Consider the following 23,827-nt stretch of genomic DNA (forward strand, 5'->3'; position numbering starts at 1 on the left):
CTTCATTACTACAAGACAATAATTAGAAGTTAATATGAGTTTAGAAAACTTCAAATAGTTTGTGAATTGAATGATTTGAAATTGAATAAATGTGAAACGAAAGTATAAGTACTTACATTAATTTTGTCTTGAATTTTTCATGAGCTCAATGAACATATATATCCAATTATGATCACTCCAATATGCATGTATTTTGTAAATTTTAAAGAATGTTTGGCTAATGTTTGACCCGGCATGGTCAATAAGTAATTCTTCCAAAGATTTTTCTTTTTCAATCATGTATCTAATGTTGAGAGTATTGAAAAATTGTTCGAGTTTTTGTGTTTATTTACTGTTTTCATGTGTATTGACATTGAAGTCACCAACAATTATTATGCTTTCTTTATTTTGGGTATTGCTTCACGCTTTTGCCAAGATATCTATAATTGAGAATACTTTTGTGTTTGGTGGTGAGTATACATTAAACAATGTTAGTAGAATGTTATAGATGACTATGTTTGTCTGTAGAATTTCAATTTTATCTTAATAAAATTGCTCTAAATGTGTAACTTTCAATGACTTTGAATGATCTTAAAATGAGCTAACTTTGAATGACCTTAAAATGATTAATTATATTTAAAATTATTGTCAGCAAGTTCACATTAATGTAATTTTAAATGATTTATATTTAGTACCTATCTATATGATTATGCAATCTCATATAAGTCCATTCGTCATGCCAAAACTGTGCAACTCAGCTAATTACAATTGAACCATTATCATGTTATGATGGATGAGAAGAAAGAGACATTGAAATAAAAATTACAAATGAATAACTAACTAGACTCTTTTATGTATTACAACACCTCATTAATCTTCTCAATAATCAAATGACAATAATTACTATATCTTCTTAAAATGAAAATACAACATACACAACCTATTAATGATCCATAAATCAACCTTGTAGTCCAGGACTAAATTCTTACAGAATGCATCTATATAGAGAGGTCTTGAAATTCATTAAAAAAAATTATACAATTTTTTTGGAAATTACATACCTTTCTAAATTTTAACTTGACTTCACAAATATTTAATATTATTCTTTTATAGAATATTTCTATCCCTATCCAGAAACATGCATAATTTTTTTTTGTCTGAAAATATTCCAGATTTTAACAAGGCAGACAAAATAGTTGCTATAAAATCTTATTATCTAAGGCTAGGCATCTCGCTGGTACCGAAAGAGGCAATGGTATGTGAAGCAAAATAATTGTTATCACCATATGCAAGTGTCATTGCTTCTTCCAATTCTTTAGCCACCGCACTCATTTTGGGTCTTTTTGTTGATTCCTCTTCCACGCACATGTATGCTATCTCTGCTACTTTCCAAGCTGATTCTACGTTATATTGATCACCCAATGAAGGATCCATAAGCTCATCTATTTTTCCACATAAAAGAAAATTGTGTGCCTGATACAATGATTATTTCATTACATTGTTGATGAACATATCCAAAATGATTGAAATCACTTAATTTGTCTACAAATATATAAATTACCAATTGTATTAATCCATCCTTGGGTGGTACTCCAGATATAATCTCTAGTAAAACCACTCCAAAACTGTAGACATCGCTCTTCTCATTTAGTGATGATGTTGCAAAATATCTACAATAACATCCACATATTAATCTATGAGTTATTTGTTACCTATGTTTTTAATTAGGTGAAACACACATTAAGTGTAGTTAAAATGTTTAAGAAAAAAGAAAGATAATGGCGTTATGTGAAATACTCGGGATCAAGATAACCCATTGTCCCTTTCACTTCAGTTGGTATATAACCACTAGCACTCTCTACCAATTTTGATATGCCAAAGTCAGCTAGCTTGGCAGACATTTTGTTATCCAACAGTATATTACTACACTTTATATCTCTATGTATGATTGGAGGATAGCAACTCTGATGAAGGTAAAGTAAACCTGCAAAACATGTATAGAATAGTTGAGACATGGTTGTTTTTTTAAAATATAAAAGAACTGTTGCAACTAGAAACAACTTACCATCTGCAGCCTGTCTAGCAATATTCAATCTCGTAAGCCAGTCAAGTGGAGTTTCCAATTTGGCCTTGCCTACAAATAGAAAAAGAAATTTAAAGTAATATGTAAGGTGAATCAATAAGTAGGAGACATTTTTATTTTCTATAGTAAGTTAAATTGTGATATTACTAGGATTCAATTGTGTAGGTTCTTGAGTCAAATTTATTGATCTGTGTTTCATGAGTAGTAGTTCATTCGAACCTATCTTTCATGAGAAGGAATGGAATACTTAACACTCATTGCATCTACATGATGTTCACTGAGGTGGAGCACCAGAACTTTCTTAGATATGGCACATCCTATTACTATTCATGAAATATGAGTCAATAAATTTGACTCTAAAAATTACATAGTTAAATTCTAATAACAATATCATAATATAAATGAATTTCAATTCAAAATACCATATAATCGATCAATCAATGTTCCACATGGCATGTATTCATAGATCAATGCCATAATGGGTTGTCTGCAATACCCAATAAGATTTACAAGATTCTTGTGATATATTCTTGACAACATACCTACCTGAAACCATCGAGAATACTTGTTAGAGAAGAATTTGTACCCCAGGGGAAAAAAAAAATTGCGAGTTTCAAATGAGATTGTATCATAGACGATTAGTTGAATCTATGTAGGAGTACTAACCTCATTCTGGAATTCTTTCCGGCCTTGATTAGAATCAGTTTTATGTATTTTGACTGCGACGTCAAATCCAGAAAGTCTACCATAAAATACAGATCCAAAACTTCCCTTACCAATGGATTTGGAATAGTTATTGGTAGAAGTTTTAATATCTTCCTCTGTGTATTCTACAGCCAGCCTGTGATAATTGTTTTCATTTTCTTCATCTGAGCAAGAACAAATAAAGAAAAATTACTGTCAAAGTCCCCAAGCAGGGTAAAAGTAAAAGAAAAAGGCTTTTCTATTTAAGAATATAAAGACTAAATAGTTGTACAATTAAAATGGACATGTTTTTCACGTACTCAATATTGGAGAAGCACCTGCAAATGCGTGTTGTTGTGATGGAACTCGACCATTCGAGGTTTGAAATGGTTGCGATGGGTGTTTGTGCTTCCAAAGTAAAATTCCAGAAAGGATGCTTAAAACTAACATCACTGAGCACACAATTGAAATCCCAATTACCCAACCTTTTATTTTGCGGCTGCCTACCACAGCATCATTTTGAGGATCGACGCTGCAAAGTAAAGTTCACAATTAATAAGCAAATTTGTTTTCTTGCCAATCGTATAATGCCTCATGCTAAGGAGAAGGCAAACATAATAGATTGTACAGTTGTAATTTAAAAGCTTGTAGAAGAAGTAAGATTAAATTTTGTATACCGAAGCTCCAAATTAGGTCTCACTAATCCTCTTGAGACGGTTCCTTCGAATTTATTGCCCTACAGAAACCTTTTTGAGAAAAATGAAGAAACTCAGTAAGAACACCTACTTTCAAAGCATTACCAGGCAAGCTGCAATGGAGTGACATAGGAAGTGTAGTGAGTAAACATACAGTTGAGTTAACATTTGAAGCTTCTCCAGTGATTTTGGAATTTCTCCAGTAAATTGATTGTTTTGCAGTTGCCTTTCCCGGGCCAACAAAGCTGCAAAGATTAGGAAATGTGTAGAAAGAGTACCTTTCTAATTCATACAACAAATTTCAGATGGTAGGCAGTCATAGGTGTCTTACAGAATTCTGAGATTCTTCAATGAACTGAGGTCTGGAATATGGCCGGACAAACTGTTGTTTCCTAGCAGCTATAATAGGCAGCTTAGATTTAGTAATACTGTATAAAGCAATGTAATTTTTATCAAGACCTAGCTTGACATTTTTATTTCAAAGGTAAGTTAGTATATAGATATGAAAAATCTAACCAGTTGTGTTAGTGCTGTTAAGTCCGCTATATCTTTCGGTATGACGCCCCCGAGATGCAGATTTGTTAGATTGCTGTCGAATGTTTTTTTAAATCAAACATATTAATAGGATAAGATATATAACTCAAAGAATTAAAGATTTTCAAACTTTATTAGTAAGATAAGTTTTTTTTTGGATTCGATTGTGTGTATTTTTTACCATCAACTATTCAGATCACCCAAGATGAAAAAGTACATGATTAGAAATAGTAAAACGAAACCTAATGAGATATAAGAAGCAAAGGGGGTAGGATGACATTGTTTTAGGTGTCATCTCCTATTTTCTTCTTATATCTCTTGAGCTAGGTTTCGTCTGCATCTTTTTACTATTTCCAATCTTCCACTTTCTCATTGTAATGATAGTGTGACCAAAACATTGATGATAAAAAATACACAATTCAATCTAGAAAAAAAAACATACTGAAATTTACAATTAAGCTTACATGATAATGACTCGCGGAGGATCGTCGTGACTGCAGGTGATCCCTGTTGAAGAATAACCAGCTGGTAAGCATGGATCTCCTCCTGTCCAATCGTCTGGAACATTTATTGAGCCTGCTACTTTTCTGATTGCAACCACTGAATTCACACAATTCAAACAAACATTAATGTACATAGTATTGTCCAATTTGCATGCGCAGCATTTGGAACATCGCCATGGAATGGAGAAAGAGGTTATACCATCTACGGAGTATGTAGTTGTCTGCACGTCCAGCTTCCTATGCATTTCTGCTCCGTTTATGAAGGGTGCCAACTGCGATGTGAAACTGGGTTGTAAAATTATTTGTATAGGGTTGTCAGTGTCAAGTGGTAGCTCTTTACTTGTTTGTTGGCATTGCAGAAAGTTTAGATGTATGACATCTGATATCTGGTTTTGATTAATGAAGGCAGTGAAATCGTGTGTGAGGTTTGTCTGGATGATGTTGCAGAAATAGAGAGCAAAAGAGTACATTCCTGGCTCAGCGAAATCTATTAATGAAACTATCAATTTCTCTAATATTCCATTTGCAATAGCAGTCCTTGATACGTTTAGGGGCAGATTATTCGGTAACTCGCTGCCTAAAGATTTTGTTTGTTCATCATTGGTGCTAATATTCATTGCAGTGTTGATTGCGTATAAGAATTGCCATATGCGGTCGAATGGATCGTCTGGGTACCTGCCAAACGCCATCACAATTTTGGAATTAGATTAGCTAACTTTGTGCATAAATTTTGTAGGTGAGCGAAGAGCTTAAGCTAACCTTTCAGCAATCTTACATTTACGGAGCTCTCTGTACAGTGTGAGGTGGTCTAAAAGTGCTATTTTAAAATGTTTGCCCAATGCCCACCCCTAAAAACTTTCAAACAGCAGCTCACCCAAAAAATAGTACTTTTTGCACAAATTGACCAATCAGGAACCAAGAAAAATAAAAATTGAACAAAAGCGAATGACTATTAGTGTTTATGGCAATTTGTTAAATGGCATGTTCCTATCCTAGTTAACTGGGTTTTTTTGGGCCGTAATTCAGGGAAACTACAGCTGGCTCATTTCCTCTAGTTCAAATTAGTAGATAAGTAGGAGATATTTATGCCAACACTTATATCTTGATAAATAGGAGATATTTTTCTAGAGTCAGTCAAATTATCATATTGTACTACTCATTGGATCTAGGTGATGTTCACAGCTGGGACTTCATGGCAAGTCACCCATCCCAGCACTACTCCAGCTTGACCATGCTTAATTACAGAGTTTACTCCATAGTTAAACTCACTCTGCTTGCAACCCCCTTGTTAAGCCAGCTGAGTGGGTTTAACCATGAAAAAACCTCCGTAGTTAAGTGCACTCAAGCTGGACTGTGACCTCCCTGAAGTCATGGGACTTCACCTCTGTTAGCATCACCTAGATCTAATGGATGATAAATGTTTCATTTATTCTCATCAAAGACAGATTCGAGTGAATCACTATTCTAAAACACTAGTCCATAAATTTAACTCAGAAACCTCACACAGTTAAATCCTGATAACAATATCATAACACTTACCTTATATTACAAGATGCACCATAATTTATGCGATTTGTGAGACTCAAGGCGTACTTTGCCAAATCCGTTGAGTTATACATGGAGGATTCGAGTGGGCGCAGCTCGATGCTTGAAATGAAAACAACACCCTCTTTTTCTGTTTGAGGATTGCGGGCAAGGCATAAACTCAGGCTCTCTCTTTTGGCGGCGAGGATGATGTCGTAGAATCTGTAGGTCTGATTGTCTATTCCAGATAGGTTTACACTCCTCCACTTGATTCCCTCGATAGTTAAATCGAAGTATCTCGCCAAAGGACTTGTGGAATCAGGAAGGAAAGATGCTCTTACCAAGTAATTTACACGAGGCTCTACGGGGACCATGTAGCAATACTTTTTCACTCGTAGATTGGTAAAATAGGCAAATGTCAGGTATTGCAATTGGAGACTTACTGATGAACGCAACAACGAAACATTGCGAGTTTTAATGAAAGTGGCGTCGGAAATCCAGAGTAGGTCATTGTGATCTGTTATATTATCATTGGCACCGCAGTTGATGTTGAGAAAGCCTGCACGGAAAATGTCATACGGCTTGAATATCACACATTAAGCTTCATTTCAAAACTGAAAGTATTAAATAGTCAAATTATTTTTTCCCAACTCAATTTTCTAAGTGTAATCTTTAAAAATAGCCCAAAAATACAAACTATAATTAATTTTATGTAATATCGAAATGAAATGAGAATCAAAATAATGTTACCATCTGAATTTGAGTGTGTGAAACTGAACATCCCAATGAAAATAGTGATCAGCAACAAGCCCGCTCTCATCAATTCCATGTCCGACAACTCTCCGACCTGCTTAAATCGGGATATATAAACTCCATCAGAAAAACAACAATAAAAATGAATGCTAATTTGATTACATAACAAGAAGAAGTCGAACCACAATCATATTACTCTCATGAAAATAATGCTGCATGCGATGTGCCAACTAAAGGCCTCTTAAGGAATGCTATGCATTTTGATAAGAGTAGGATTTACATATATAGGGAAAATGTTTTCATTAATCCCTGTTTGGAAGGTAATTGGAAAAGGTCAGCAAGGTGTGGGTGAAGCTTCGTAGTCAGATATTAGTAATGTGATGATTCCTAGTGACTTGCAAACATTAAAAGCGTGTGGGGTATGAGTGAATCATGACTCGAAAATAGTGAGAATGACCTTGACCTCAAGTACGGGAGCTCATATTTTTAAATAACCTCATATACCTATTTAGAATTATTTAATGGTAAATATGATTCTCTTTTTTCCGAAAGGTTTTACTAGAGAGTCATTTTATTAAATTATATTTTTAGTTGTAAGGTTTTGTTTTTATTATGTTTCTATCTGTATTGATTTGAAGCTATCACCTCTTCAAAGGCCCTTTTATTACACAAATAACATCATACCAACAATTTAACTTCTTAACAGAGGGACTAAGGACATGAATGATAAAGAGTGTATGTTGAGGCCTACTACTAGATTAAGGAGTAAGAATAGGGGAAGTACATGTTGGAATTACGTTAGAATAACTGAGAGGGGGGATGAATCAATTATCCAAGGTCCAGATGTACAAATACAACTTTTCACAGCTTAGTGAACCCATAAAACATTCATACTCATGCATACATCCAAATGAATATGCAATCATTCAAAACTTGTAGGTTATTGTCAAATCAATTTGCAAAAATGTAAAGCATGAAACATAACAGATTTATCAACACACATAACACAACCCAATTTGGAAAAAAACACCAGTAACATGCTACTTTCTTTTCACTCTTTTGAAGTGATTCCCTATGAAAGGCCAACCCTGTTAGAGGTTACAATACACACTGTTAAATGTGACCCTATTGAAGGATTTCAATCACCCTATTAAAAGTGAATCTTGTTAGAGGACTTTAGGCCATTCACTTAGAATACCACCTTGTTAAAAGATTTACTAATGATTGTTAGGTCAACCTTAATCCAAAGGATTTACCCTAGACTGATACAATTGTTAGAGAGTAACAGTAGAGCTTTAATCTAATACAACTTACAACTTCTCTTGATAATTATAGATCTCTATTCAGCCCTCCATTCTGCTTGGCCTTCATTCTTTGCAGCTCCGATAGCTTGTTCACCCTTTAAGCATTTATCTCCTTAAGCTTTCTTTTTTAACATGCCATTGCAAACTCTTCTCTAAGGTCACTTGATGAAGCAAAACCCTTTGACTCCTTATCTCCTTAGGTTCTTGCACATGACAACCTTGCTTCATGACCAACCATTCCTATAAATAGGAAATTAAGATATTTTGCCACTCATTCTCAATCATCCAAATTAGGGTTAAGATGGGTTAGGTAAGATACAATGTATCTACCCCATATTCCATATCTATTCTAGAAACTTTCTCTAAAATTCACTTTGAATTTGCCTCAAAACGATATACCTAAAATTTTGTGCCATTAGCTCATCATCCTTATCTTCCACCTAGTTCACAAAATCCAAGAAAATAAACTTATCGTCTCAGATTCATCGAATTCACGATCTTCAAAATAATGTAGCAGCTCGGCATTATCAATCTTCTAATACTCAACACACACAATGTTACTCGACATCCTCTATGAAATCATTTGGCATCAACTAAATTTTACTGGTGCTTGACACCTACTAAACTTTACTGAGCATTAACTGTCTTGCTTGGCATTCACTAGAATTTGCATTTACTCAGCTCCAACTGATTTTCTACTAGGCTTGCACTGACTTTGCTTGGTACCTACTATCCACTCGGTCAAGCTTAGTAGAAAAACTTTATATCATATGTTCTTCTAGTCTTTCTTAGTGTAGCCAACATTTGTAACCTTAAGTAGATAATCGATGCATCATGTTACCATTTTTTTAACCAATCCTTGTACTTCATTACATAAGCATAACTCAACCTTTCCTCTAGGTGTTGTTATTACATCTTATTGATCAAATCCTCTACATCAATCAACTAAGTGATAGTACTTAAATCTATAAGCAATTGTCTTACTAGCAAATAGTAGGTTTGACATCAATGACAAAATAATGATTGAAACACATAACCTATTTCAACAATCTCCTTCTTAACAATTGATCTTTTCAATCAGATTTCAACAATCTCCCTCTTTGGCATTGATGGCAAACTAAACTGATCAACCAAGTCAATCAAATGATGAACATCTTGTTCAACCAAACTAACTCAGTTAAAATAGTAAGAGAACCAAAAAGAAAACTTGTATCAAAATTGCTCCTTCTGTCAACAACTTTCATCTTTTGATTAGGTTACAAAACACTTTCTTATAACTCTCTTTGAGTTCCTTCTTGTATCTACCTCTTACTAGGTAGATTAGGATTTCTCCCTCTTTCTTGTATTCTTCTCTATCTCCCTCATCATACTTTTCTCCCTCTCTGATCAACAATTTCAACATATCATCAACCTCTTTGTCAACAATCTCTGGATGTCTCCCTCGTTAGAAATACTATTGATTAGCAACATTATTTCCCTCTTTGACAATAATGCCAAAGACATACACCTAAAAATTTTGTCATCTTTAAGACATGCAGATATAGGCTTTTGCAGTTTCTTCAATGGCTCCTTTTTGTCACCTTTATTGTGACTGATTAGAAGTTTCATCTCTATGAATACTTTAAGCAGCTCCTAAAGTAAGATCCTCTACATCAACTTGTAATATTAAAAAATCAGCTTGTTTGATGCAGGGCAGTCCTCTTGTTTCTTCTATAGCCTTGGATAGAAGTATCACCCATAATCTACCTCTTAGATACTCATAAGCATCCTTAGGTAATGATTTTGTGAAGATATTAGAAATTTGCTACTTTGTGTTAACATATTCCATCTTCATCACTTTATCTTGAACTAGCTCTCTTACATAATGATACTTGATTGCAATGTGCTTAGTCTCTATAGGCATTACTGGATTCTTTGATATATTAATAGCACTTGTATTATCACAATAAAGTATCATGGGTTCTATGATTTCTTTCTTCATTCCTTTGAGTAGCTATTTGATCCATATAATGTTTGTGCAGTTGATAGCATCAACAACATATTCTACTTCAATTGTAGATTGGGAAGTGCAACTTTGTTACTTACTAGTCCATGTTACTAGTCTTTTACCTACAAAAAAATGCTCCTCCACTAGTGCTCTCTATGTCATCAATGTTTTCAACCCAATCAACATCAGTGTAGACTCTTAATTCAAACTTTTCATTCTTCTTGTAGTATAGACCAAACTCTTATGTTCCTTTCAGATATCTCATTATTCTCTTCACAGTCATTAAATAATTCTCCCTAGAATTAGCAAAAAATCTTGCAACTATCTCTATAGATAATGCAATATCAAGTCTTCTATGTACTACATATTGCAATTTTCCAATCATAGACCTATATAATGTTTGATTCACCTCAGTTGAATCATCATTCTTTGATAATTTGTGTTCTATCACCATAGGTGTACTTATTGGTTTGGAATCCTCTAGTCTAAATGTCTTCAATATCTCTCTAACATACTTTGACTGAGTGATTTAGATACCATATTTCATCTGGTATACTTGCAATCCCACAAAAAAATTGATCTTTCCAAAAATAGACATTTTAGATTCTTGCTTCATCTAATTTGCAAAATCCTTACATAAAGCATCTTGACCTCCAAATATGATATCATCAACAAATATTTTAGATAACAAAATATCTTTGCCTTTCTCTATCTCCATGTATAGATTGTTGTTATCATTAGTCCTTTCAAATCCAATCTTCACAAGATAAGTATGGAGTCTCTCATACCATGCTCTTGGTGCTTGCTTTAAACCATATAGAGCTTTATTTAGTCTACATACCATGTTTTTATTGTTAACACCAACAAAACATTTAACAGTTCTATGTAAACTTCTTCTTCTAGTATGCCATTCAGAAATGTAGATTTAACATCCATCTAATAAACTTTGAAACCTTTGTATCCAGAGTAAGCAAGTAGAGTTCTTACTCTTTCCATTCTTGCAACAGGGGCAAATGTCTCTCCATAGTCAATTTCTTCTTCTTGTGCATATCCCTAGGAAACCAATCTTGCTTTATTTCTTGTGACTTTTCCATTCTCATCTAGCTTGTTTCTAAGTACCCACTTGGTACCAATCACATTTTTCTCTTTTGATCTAAGAACTAGACTCCATGTTTTGTTCTTCTCAATTTGTTCAACCTCTTCTTCTATGGCTTTACTCCAGTCCACATCTTCTAATCCATATTTTACTATTTTAGGCTCCTTCATGCTTAGCAAACATGATTCACTACTCAATCTATTTCTTATCATTGGCCTAACATCTTTGTTTCCAATGATTTGATCTACAGGATATGTCTCTTGACATATTTAGACAATCTTGGCTTAGCTCTTTTTTTTTCATCTTGTCTCAGAGTTTCAAAATCATTGTATACATTTATGTCAAGTGTCTCAGCATCTCTTTCATGTCCACCAAATTTAGAGTCAGAATGTGCATTCACTCTATTCTGCAACTTAGTATTCGAATGTGGCTCAGTTCCTAAATGTAACTAGGTATTCATAGGATGTGACTCAGCAGTTACTGAAACTTGTTGTTGGTTTCCTACTTGATTTATAGCATCTTCTTTACCACGCATTCCTTCATAAAAGTATACAAATGATTTGTATTCTTTTAGTTCTTTCATAGGTTCAATCTCATGTACTTCTATATATTCATCAAAGTTCACATTTTCACTTTCCACAATTTTGTTACTATTAGTATTCAAACACTTATAAGCTTTACTTCTTTTGGAGTAACCAACGAATATACCTTCCTCACTTTTTCTATCAAGATTTCCATTCCTAACATCTTTAAGAATGTAACACTTACTTCCAAATACCTTTAAAAGTATTTCACATTGGGTGAGTGTCCATACCATAGTTCAAAAGGTGTAGAATGAGTACCTTTATTCACTTTCTCACAATTCAAAGTATAGACAACTTTACTTACAGCTTCTCTCCAGTATTTCAAAGAAACATTCTTCTCCATCATAAGTGTTTAGGCATAATCCATTATATACCTATTTCTTCTTTAGCAATTCCATTTTGTGGAAAGGTCCTAGGTGCAGATGTCTGTCTTTTGATTCCTCTATTATTACAGAACATCTCAAACTCTTTTGATGTGAATTATCCTCCTCTATCTAATCTCAAACATTTTAGAATTTTACCTATTTCTTTCTCTACTCTTGCCAAATACCACTTAAACATTTGAAAAGCATCAGATTTTTTTTTTAGAAACATAACTATCATCATTTTGAATTTATCATCAACAAACAAAATAATATACTTATCTCCTTTGTAGCTTTACACATCAATTGGTCTACACAAGTTAGTATGAAAAATCTCAAGTATATCTTTAAAGGTATAAGCTTTACTCTTAAAACATGACTTGGTCATTTTTCCTAACTAACATTGTTTGCATATTATGTTGTCAAGTTTCTTCAATTTAAGCAAACCTCTGACTTTCTTCATGTTATTGATACTAACCAAGTTATCAAAATTTACATGGCATAACCTCTTGTGCTATAGCCATGCATCATCAAATCTTATAACAAGACAAGTAACATCCTCTATATCTAGATAAAATAGATTACTCCTAGTTTGATCACCTTTTCCAATCAACTTTCCATCAATATCATATATCTTAGCAATCTTGTTTTCAAATTCAACCTTACACCCCAAATTATTCAATTGTGACACACTCAATAAGTTATAATTCAATCCTTCAACATTGTAAGCATTGTCACATGAAATCTTGTTAGTGAGATTGATAGAACATTTTCCTTTTATCAAACATGGTGCATCATTAGCAAATCTTACACTATTTCCTTCATAACCGTTCAAGGTAATGAACTTACTTTTGTCTCCAGTCATATGATGTGAGCATCCATTGTCAATGATCCATCTATCATTTTTGTTCACACAAGTCACAAGTGTAGTTGCGTCATCTTCATCAGATCTATCCTTCATTACAACATACACCATTTCATCATCATTTTCATCATAACTATCCTTGCCTTCTTCTTCAGCAATGTAGCATGACTTATTGCCTTTGTCTTTGTAATCTTTACTGTCATCTTCTCTTCTATTTTTGTACTTGTCATCACCTTTGTAGTTCTTCTTCTATGTACATCTTGCAGCAATATGACCAACTTTATTATAATTGAAACAAATGATGAGTAACTTACCTTTGAACATGTCTTTTCCTCTGTGCAATCTTCTTGCTAGTAGTGCTCCCAATTGTTGAACATCTTCCTCATCTGTATCACTATCATTAGACACATACTTTATCTTTCTCCTCTTCTTCTGTTTAGGCTCTTCAGAGTCCTTCAATAATAGCTTAGCTTTGAAAGTAGATTCAAGACTTTTAGGTTTATAGTTATCAAAGTTAGATAGCTCAAAAATAGTGAGTCTACCTACCAAACCTTCAAGGGTTAGATCATTTCTTCCAATACATCTCAGTTCTTGAATTGTAGAAACTTTAATAACATAAATAGGCAACAATGTCCTCAAGACTTTACTTAACATAGTATCATCATATATTTGACTAGTAGCAACTTTCATTACACTCACAACTTCTTTTACCCTAGCAACATATTGAGCAATATTCTCATCTTCTTCCATTCTCATGTCATCAAACTTACCCAATTTTCTATGACACCACATCCTAGGACTTTTTTTTAAACCATACAAGGATTTCTTCAATATACAAACCAAATGACTTTTACCTTTCACCACAAAGTGCTTTGTTTGTGTCATATAAATTTCTTCCTCCAAATCTCTATGAAGGAAAGTTGTCTTCACATCCATTTGCTCAACTTCTAGATCATAAGTTGTTGCAATAGAAAGTAAAAATTGAATGGATGTCATTTTTGCTACAGGAGAAACAAATTTACCATAATGAATTCCTAGAACCTAGGAGTAATCTTTTGCAACCAATCATGCTTTATACTTCTCAATGCTTCCATCTAAATCCATCTTTCTTTTGAACACCCATTTACAACCAATAGGCTTCCATCCCAAATGGAAGCCTATTACGAGTTTTCATCTCTTCTTCTATGGCTATTTTTCAAGACTCTAAATCATTCATACCAAGAGCCTCTTCTATAGATTTTGATTCATCAATATTAGTATTCAAAGCAAATATACACCTCCAATCATCAGGAGAATATCCATACCTTTTTGGTGCTTTCCTTTGTCTACTAGACCTTCGAACAAGCTTTGGTTCAAGTTCATGTTCAAGTTCTTGATTAGGTTCTCTCTCTTCCTCTAATGATTCAAAATTTGTAGAGCTCTCTTCAACATCTCTTCTTTCTAAGGGCCTCAATTAAACTTTCTCAGGTGTACCAAGAAGTTGAATCACATCTTTTTTTTCTTCTATTCGTTATGGATGCACTATAATAGAAGAAGGCTTAGTTTCTCTAAAAATAACACTTCTGGAATAAAATACCTTTTGTGCAATAGGATGCCAAAGCTTGTATCCTTTCACACCATAACTATATCTGATGAAGATACATTTGATAGATTTTTTGTCCAATTTTTTCCACTTCTCCTTTGGCTCATGAGCATATGCTTCACAACCAAAAACTCTCAGATGTCTAAGTAAAGGCTTATGGCCTGACCATGCTTCCATTGGTGTCTTATCAACAAGAGTTGATGTAGAAGACCTATTTATCAGGTAGCAGGTAGTGGCTACAACTTCTATCCAAATTTTTTTTTTCCAGTCTAGCTCCACTCAACATACTCCTAGCCTTATCCATCAAGGTCCTATTCATTCTTTATGTAACTCTGTTCTGCTGTGGAGAATACAGAGTTGTCTTCTCACTTTTAAGACCACAATCTTTACAAAATGTGTTAAAGTCATTAGAGCAATATTCACCGTCATTATCAGTTCTCAAACAAATTATCTTCTTTCTAGTCTACAACTCAACCATTGCTTTAAATTCCTCAAAATGACTAAAAACTTTAGCTTTACTCCTAAGGAAATAATCCCATGTTCTTCTACTAAAATCATCAATAAAAGAAACATAATAAATTGATTTATCAATAGAAGGAACATCAATCGAACCAAATACATCTGAATGGATTAGATCCAAAATACATGAGGACTTATGAGAACTTGAGTAAAATTAAATGCAATTTTGTTTACCATAGATATAGTGCTCACAAAAATTAGACTCAATTGCAGTCATTCAACCCATCAATAAAGTTTTTATTTTTTAAGGTTCATAGACCCTTCCCACCTATGTGGCCGAGTCTCTGATGCCACAACATAGTCTTCTATGTAGGAATATTTGATTCAATAGATAGGGCACCCTTGGGAACCCAAAAACCACAACCATCTATTGAAAGAGAAACCCTCTCCTTCTCCAACAAAATAGTCCTCTTCATAATCTTATCAAAAGTACTATTTCACTCAACCATTCATGCATCAAGCTAGGACAATGTACCCAATCTACTTCCTCTTGCTATTACCATAGCACCTCAAACCATTTTCACACCTACTTCAAAAAATTGTACATGCACACCTGCATCTATTAGTTTGTTAACAAATAACAAATTCCTCACTAGTCCTAGATATGCAAGACACCATCAGAAAATTTTACATGAATATTTCCATGACCAACAATATCAAGAACTAAGTTTTCACCCAAATCCACCTTACTGCCATCAAACTTTTCATACTTACTAAACCAATTTCTATTAGGAGTCATGTGAAAAGATGCACTTGAGTCTATCAACAATGAATTGTCACCTGCATGAGTGGCCAAGGCTATGATGAAAACATCTCCATCTTCCTTCGTGGACTCAGAATCAGAATCTGGTTTCTTCTTCTTCTTTTTCCTTTCCTCTTTGTAGTCCTTTTGGAAGTGTCCAAGTTTGCCACAATTCCAGCAGATTTCCTTGGACTTACCAAGAGATTTTGATCTCCTCTTTTTCTTGGACTTAGAATGGCCATGTTGATTTTCATTCTTGCCTCTTTCTTTTGGTCTTCCTCGAACACTTAAAGCCTCTTTGGCATTCAGAGAGACCTACCTTCTCATCTCCTCAGAAAGTAGAGAACCAACAACATCCCCCATCTTCAAGACAATTGAAGTTCTGCCTATGGCCATGATAAGCCTATCCCATGAGTCTAGAAATGAATATAGCTAGATTTGGCACCTTCTTCATCCATCGACACCCTAATTGAGGTCAACTGAGTTACCAACATATTAAAACTTTCAAGATGCTCAAAAATCTGTTCTTCCTCAAGAAAATCTTGTTCACAAGTGATTTCGCTTGATAGATCTCACTTAGATTCTTCCAAAGTTTCTTTGCAATAGGTTCTTTATGCACATTAATCAGAACCAAGTCTAGAAGACAAAATCTTATGAGACCTTTAGCTTTTCTGTCTGTCACATCATACTATGCAACTGAAGTCAGATCTGCAGGTCTTAACTTATTCTCATCAATCACATTCCATCGATCTTGATCAATCAATAGATCTTGCATCTTTAACTTCCACATCTCAAAGTTTGTTCAAGAAAATTTCTCCACATCAATCCTCCCTAATATGCTTTCCATATTTGCAATCTTGCAACATAGAAATGAAAACCTCTGCACAAGCTGCTACTCAAACCTTGATTAGCTCGAAAAACCATGTACCCAATAAATAGAACCAAAACTGACCAGACTTTGATACCACTTGTAATGAAGCAAAGGTGCATGAAATTGCTTCCTACACTAATCTTGAGAGGACAATTATGCAAATTCAACTAACTATTGTAGAGATCTCAATAAATGCATAATAATATAATCAAAATAATAATGAATGCATAACACAATGATTACCTTGGGAAAACCCTTCTTAGAGAAAAACCCCACCCTCCAAAACTAGCACAATGTATTCTCAAATCAAGAAGATTGCAATACACTTGCAATGCAAGTTCTTACAGGAGCACATTACCACAACTCAAACTTAGACTCAAACTCAAAGAGACTCCTTCTAGCATCCAGTCTTGCAAATAGAACTTGATGATCCAAACACCTCCCCAAGCCCTCCTTTTATAGTGATTTACAACTTGGAAACTATTTGTGGCCTTACAAAACTATGGACCAAAACCATGGGCAAAACAACCATGCCACATGTTACCCACTTGTCATTTGTAGCTCCAAGAATAACATTTTCGTCCATAAATTTGTCCTCTAGTTTAGACCCCCATAAAAGTCATATAATGAGTTGTTTATACTCTAAAAATAGCCCTCCTATATTGTACTAGGGATAAGACACATTTTTTAACAAGTCATACACCTTTTTTCAACTCATAAACATGTGAAAAACTACCACAAACAAATTCTAGAATTTTTCAGAAAAAGATTGCAAGGTTGTGACATAATTCTCCACAATTACAAGTGTTCTTATTCATGACGTTATTAAAATTACAAGTTTGGAATCAGAAACCTACTATCAAGAGCTATCTGCAAGATTGCAGTCGATTGCACTTTTGCACTTATGTTTTTATATCCATCTTAGCTTATTTCAATATTCCTTTCTAATGTGATGGATTTAATGCAGTCACCTAATTTACTTCAAATGTTGGCCCATAAGGTTATCCATCCTCATTATCTGGTTGATAATAAGCTGATTTTGGCTATGCAAAAGTACGACTTATGGAATGGAGCGGCACTTGTTGGTGGTTTGTTCTCACATTATCAACTTCTACATAATCATGAGTTTTTTGATGTTTTTGAAGCAATTAAGAAAGCTGTAGACACTGACAGCTTTAATTATTTGAAATATGCTTTGCCCCCTACACCAAAATTAATGGATGTTCAATTGGTGAAGCGTATTAAGCTAGTAGGTCAGGCTTTGATTGATTTACAAAAGGATTCTACTGCTTCAGTGCAGCCGATTGAACATAATTTTTGGGAATTAATTGATCAGGTTTACCTGGATTTGGACTAGATTCAAACCTCCTCAAAAGTTTGTACTAGCTTGGGCCCTCTTTCTGGTGAGCTAGGGTCATTTGAAGGTGGTTTTGGTTCTGATTGGGTAGATTTGTAAGATTTATGATTTTTGCTAGGTCATTGTCATGAAGATAGTGCTTGGAGACTGCCAAAATGCCATGACACTTTCTATTTTGTGATGGGTGGTAGTTGAAATACCCCTTGTATTTATTTATTTAAACTATCTATACTTTTGTATATATTAGGGACGATGCTCGATTTTCTTTACTGATTCTTTCCCAGTTGACCTCGTTGAATCATAATTTTTTAAATAATAAAATAATATAGTGGCTTGCCACTTTTGCCTAAAAATAAATAAATTTGTAGTTGAAAACAACAAAAAAAATAGAAAAAAAACAATTACGTTTTCGTGAATCTGAAAAAAAAAAAGTTTGACTTTGTTTTTCCTTTAGTGCATTTGGGATGGAGATTACCCTATCCCCATAACAATTAATCATTTGTAATTATTTAAGACTCTCTCATCCCTCAAATAGATCTATGTGGACGCTGAATTGAATATCTTGTTGAATAATAGAAAGGAGGAAAATATTACCGGCGTGAAAAGAATTCAACTATTTATAACATGGTTCAAATGTAGTTTGTTTTCTTATTTAATAACAAACGTTTAAAATTATTTTATTTAATATTTGAAAGTTACTTTATTTTCTAGATAGTATTTTGCCATTGAATTTCAGATATAATTTTAATTCTTTTATTTAAAAGTTTATAAATAAGATAATATTTTAATTAATATAGATGATTATAATTTTTTTTATTACAATAAATTCTTCTTTAAATCTATATTATTTTTAATAGATGAAAAATTATCATAGTTTTTTTTTTAAATGAAATTTATTTTATTTTATTATTGTTTCTCATTTATTTATTTATTTAGAATATTTTGAGATATTTATAAAAAAATTATGAGAAAAAATAATATTTATATCATAATTTATTTTTGTTGAGATTTTTTTCTAATTTCAAATTTGGGTGTAAAATCAACACAACCATGATGTTCACATTGTTTTGATTATATGAAAGTATATGTTTAATAAGATTTAATTTTGATACGAGGTTCACTATGTTTGTTTGTTTTCTATGTTTTCTATGTTTGAGAGGGAGATATATGGAGGGATAAGGAGTACCAATTACTTGTAGAGAGATAAGGGATTGACAATTATACTATTGTTTGAGAGATAAGCAGTAAGGGAAGATATAATGATTACTTTCAATAAGAAGAAGTTAGAGTTTGAATAGAGATATATAAGACAATCTAGAATTATAAGAGTATTGAAAGAGAAATGAGATAAAATAAATAAATAAATGTGCATAAGGTTTGAAGTTCTTTGAATGGGACCTAAAGAAGCCATTTTTATGCTCGCCTAGTTCGTTGGGGAAGAAATTTTGGAGCTTGAGTGTCTATCTGATGAGGAAATCATATAAGGAGTATCGGATACTTTGGTGAGCTTCAGAGTTAGAGACAATGATAGAGGCAGTAAAGAGAAGATAGTCATCAATGTAGCTGGTTGCAAAATTGAGGAGCTTTTTTTCTAGCCTCGATCACTCTTATTATTTTTAATGTACTTCCATTGATGGGGATGTTGCAAGCTTCCTCTCTATAACCTCTATGAACTTTATTAATGGCACCATGTGCATTTCTACGACAACATGGTGGTGAGTTTTAAAACATATCCACTTTAATTTTGCACTTCAAAAAAGGCACAAAATTTTCAACTGGATTGTAAACTCAAGCAGAAGACTAAGGATGATGATATTTATTATTAAGTTATGCTATTTATTATTGTTTAAACTACTAGGGAAGTATGAAACAGTTGAGACTTTAATAATTTTGATGTTAATAAAGCTTCTGATGACATGTATCTTTTTATTATACCTATGATGGTTTTAAAACTTAATGATGACATATATTTAGCTATATTAGAATGAAATTATGTTTTATCACCATGGTATTAGTGAAAATGATAAAATGGTTTTTAATTTCAATTCCCTTAAAGTATGATAATCATGATAATACAAACCTTGATTAAAACTTGTGCCTTTAGCCCTTTGATAAATCAAACAAGTTTCTACAAACTTTCTAACATTTGATTGCATTTTGGGCCAAAAGTAAAATCTTCTTATCAACTCCAATGTTTTGTCAAGGCCAAAATGACTAGCTAGGTTTCCACAATGTTTCTCCCTTATTATATTTTCCCTCATAGAACACCAAGGTATACAGAGTTGACTTTCTTTGAACAAAAGGCCCTCTTGAATGATATAGTCTACAAAATCAATATGGTATCGAGTCCCTAGTTCCATACAAACTTGGTAACCTTCATGAAAGTCTTCATCAGGAGGATACATATCTTTCAAAGTAGAAACACCAATACTCTCCATATGGAGCTCTTGAATGGCTAGATTCCTCCTACTCAAGGCATCAACAATCTTATTAGCCACCCTTTTCTTATGCTTGATAGAGAAGGTATATGACTGCAATTACTCCATCCATTTGACATGTCTATGGTTCAACTTCTCTTATCTATTTAAAAACCTCAAAGCTTGATTGTTAGTATAAACAATACATTCTTTAGGTAACAAGTAGTGTCTAAACTTTCTAAGGGACTGAACAATAGCATAGAGTTCTAGGTCATAAGTAGAGTACTTTTGTTTTACCTCATTAAGCTTTTCACTGAATAAGGACAAAGGCCTACCATCTTGACTCAAGACACCACCAATTGCTCTCTTACTTGCATCAGACCCAATAGTAAAAACCTTATTAAAATCAGGTAAAACAAAGATTGGTTGTTGTACTACCCTTGTTTTCAAGTATTTAAATGACTAATTTGGATCTTTAGTCCATACAAATTGACATTTCCTTCCCCCCCTTAATAGTATCAATCATTAGTGTACTTATCCCAGAAAAATTCCCTACAAATTTTCTATAAAAATTGGCATGGCCATAGAAACTTTTTACCTCACTAGTAGACTTTCAAGTAGGCTAGTTCAATTTGGCTTCAACCTTAGAAGGATCCATCTTTATGTTGCCTTTGGAGATTAAAAAACCCAAGAAACACAAGCTCTTCTTGCAAAAACACAAACTTTTCCAAATTGATCTTCAACTTCTCTTCATGTAGCCTCCTAAAGACCATATCAAGACGTGCTAGATGTTCATTCTTATCCTTGCTAAAAATCAAGATATTATCTAGATACACAATAATAAAAATGTTTATGAAATGTTTAAGGAGTTCATTCATTAATGTCGTAAAGGTGCTTAGAGCATTGGAAAAGTGAAAAGGCATCACAACCTATTCAAAAAATCCCTTGTTGGTCTTGAAGGAAGGTTTCCACTCATCCCCCTCTCTAATTCTAATTTGGTGATAGCTACTCTTCAAATCAATCTTGGAGTAGTGTCTTTCATTTCCCAAGCAATCCATAAGATCTTCTATTCTTGTCATTGGAAACCTATACTTGATAGTTATCTGATTGATGTCTCTAGAGTCCATACATAGCCTCCATGTACCTTCCTTCTTAGGATCTAGTACTATTGGAACAAGACAAGGACTAATGCTCTTCCTTATGACACCCTTTTCTAACAATCCTTGAATTTGCCTTGCTACTTCAGCATTATGCTCTGGAGTTAATTTGTATGCAGCCTTGTTAGATAGAGTGGAGCCAGGAATGAGGTCTATACAATGGCTTATCTCCCTTTTAGGTGACAATATATCTGTGGTCTTATCAACAATTATCCCCTTATACTGATCCAATAGATCCACAACTTCTTTTGGGACAACTTTCCTCAAAGTCTCTTGTGTTTGTTTATCTTTCCTAGGTGTATCATCCTTAGGTTTCACTACAATAACAAAGCATGGCATTTTTTCCTCCTTTAGCTCCTTTAAGAATTCCTTTTCACCTACTAATAGGACTATACTAGGTACACTCTTATCCTTAGGTTCTCTTACCAATGGTGTCATCGTATAAGTTTCCCCATCTTTGGTCAAAGTATATACATTAGTTTTTCCTTCATGTTGGGAATTTGTGTCATATTGCCAAGGCCTGCCAAGGAGGAGATGAAAATCATCTATATCAACAATTTCACATAGTACTTTATCCCTATATTCCCCAATCTGAAACTCAATATAACACTGCTCATTTACTAAGGTCTATTGCTCCTTACTTAGCCAAGAAATCTTATAAAGATTAGGGTGTGGGATTCTTTGTAAACATAGTTTATTCACCATCTCACTATAAGCTATATTTTTAGTAGAGGGTGAATCAACAATGAATTTACATACCTTTCCTTTCACTTTGCAAGATGTCTTGAAGATTGCCTTTTTTTGAGGATGCTCTTGGTTACATGGCACCAAAATTGACCTATTGAACATAAAGCTTTCTCTTGTCTCTAGATGTACATGTTTTGAAGGAGATGCATCAGTATGAAATGAGGTGGTACTTTTACCATCTTCATATTGGAGCAACTAAATTTTCCTTTCACCTTGGTTGGTTGCACCAATATTTTCTGGACACCTAAAGCATTGATGCCCAACTTGGTTACAAGAGAAACATCTTCTAGTGAACACACTTGTTCCTCTAGCACCAAATCTTCCCCTTGGACTAGGTCTTCTTCCCCTAAAGGAACCTCTGCTACTACTATCATTCTCTGTCCCTTGACTGCAACAAGATTCTCCTTTTTGCCTAGGATAGTTTCCTATTCCAAAGAATCTTCATCTTCCTCTAAAAGAATTTCCTCTTCCTCCTCTATTATTTTCTTTACCTTTGCTCTTTTACTGTTCCTCAATCTTGAGAGCAAGTTGGTAACATTTGTGGACTTATTCCACTAACACCAAAGTTAACTTACCTTGAATGTTATATTTGAGCCCATTAATGTACCTTGCTAGTTTTGTTTCTTATTCTCATACAATTTAGACCTAAGAGTTAAGGCATGAAATTATTGATTGTAGGTACTTACATCCATGTCCTTCTTGAGATTGTGTAGCTTCTTGTGGAGCGTCACTTCATAATCCTTAGGCACAAATTGTTTCATGATCTCTACCATCATTCTCTTCCATGTAGAAATGGGGTTCTTCTCTTCCTCTACTCTTTCATTTTAGAGAAAGTTCCACCAACTTAGGACTAGACCTTTCAATTTAGATTTTCCTACTTTCACTCTTTGAATAGTAGGTATCTCCTTGGCTTCAAAATGATTCTCAAGGGCTTCTAACCATTCCATGCACACCTCTAGTTCCAACTTCCCATCAAACATGGGAATGTCTCCTGTATCTTTTCTTCCTACCCTCTGGAGGGTTGTTACCATGATCCTCTGATCTTTAGGCATATTAGGAAAGTTATCTCCCTTTACTTCTTCTTCTTCTTCTTCTTCATGCTCGACTCTTCTTACTTGCCCCTTCAACTCATCAATTTTTCTCTTCATTGCCATGTTTTCATCTCTGACTTCCCTACTCCTAGCCATTTTTTCTTTTACAATCTTTGCCAACTCAATGTTAGTTATTCTCAAAGGAATGTCTTCCCCTTCTACTATCTTGTTCTCCCAATTAGATTCCAAGTTCTGTACAAAAAATCAACACTTTCATGGTTGAATGCATACTAATTTCAAGTCTAGGGCACATTCATAGAACTCTTGAATCACCTAGGAAAAATATATAACTTTGGAATCTTAAAATAAATACTCTAACCTTGAAAATCCTAGAAGGACATTAAAAAACTAACCATAGAATTGTAGGTTAGGGATACATTTTTCTTGAGAC

The 23,827-nt window shown here is 33.8% G+C and overlaps 1 pseudogene across 1 annotated transcript; it reads right to left on the reverse strand.

The window, feature by feature from the left end:
• Positions 1–957: 957 nt before the first annotated feature.
• On the reverse strand, positions 958–6,997 carry LOC149561106 (putative LRR receptor-like serine/threonine-protein kinase At1g67720; annotated as a pseudogene). Its single transcript, XR_016363764.1, has 16 exons — positions 6,938–6,997; positions 6,753–6,849; positions 6,018–6,561; positions 4,678–5,153; positions 4,440–4,575; positions 3,958–4,030; positions 3,773–3,840; positions 3,596–3,667; positions 3,424–3,492; positions 3,067–3,278; positions 2,729–2,931; positions 2,485–2,608; positions 2,045–2,113; positions 1,777–1,963; positions 1,541–1,649; positions 958–1,452 (listed from the first exon to the last, which is right to left on the reverse strand). The product of XR_016363764.1 is annotated as a putative LRR receptor-like serine/threonine-protein kinase At1g67720 (transcript).
• Between the last annotated feature and the right edge of the window lie 16,830 nt (positions 6,998–23,827).

This window comes from Cupressus sempervirens, chromosome 4 (assembly GCF_028749045.1).
Source record: "Cupressus sempervirens isolate cs-2001-9-10 chromosome 4, ASM2874904v1, whole genome shotgun sequence".
In the NCBI taxonomy this organism is placed as follows: domain Eukaryota; kingdom Viridiplantae; phylum Streptophyta; class Pinopsida; order Cupressales; family Cupressaceae; genus Cupressus; species Cupressus sempervirens.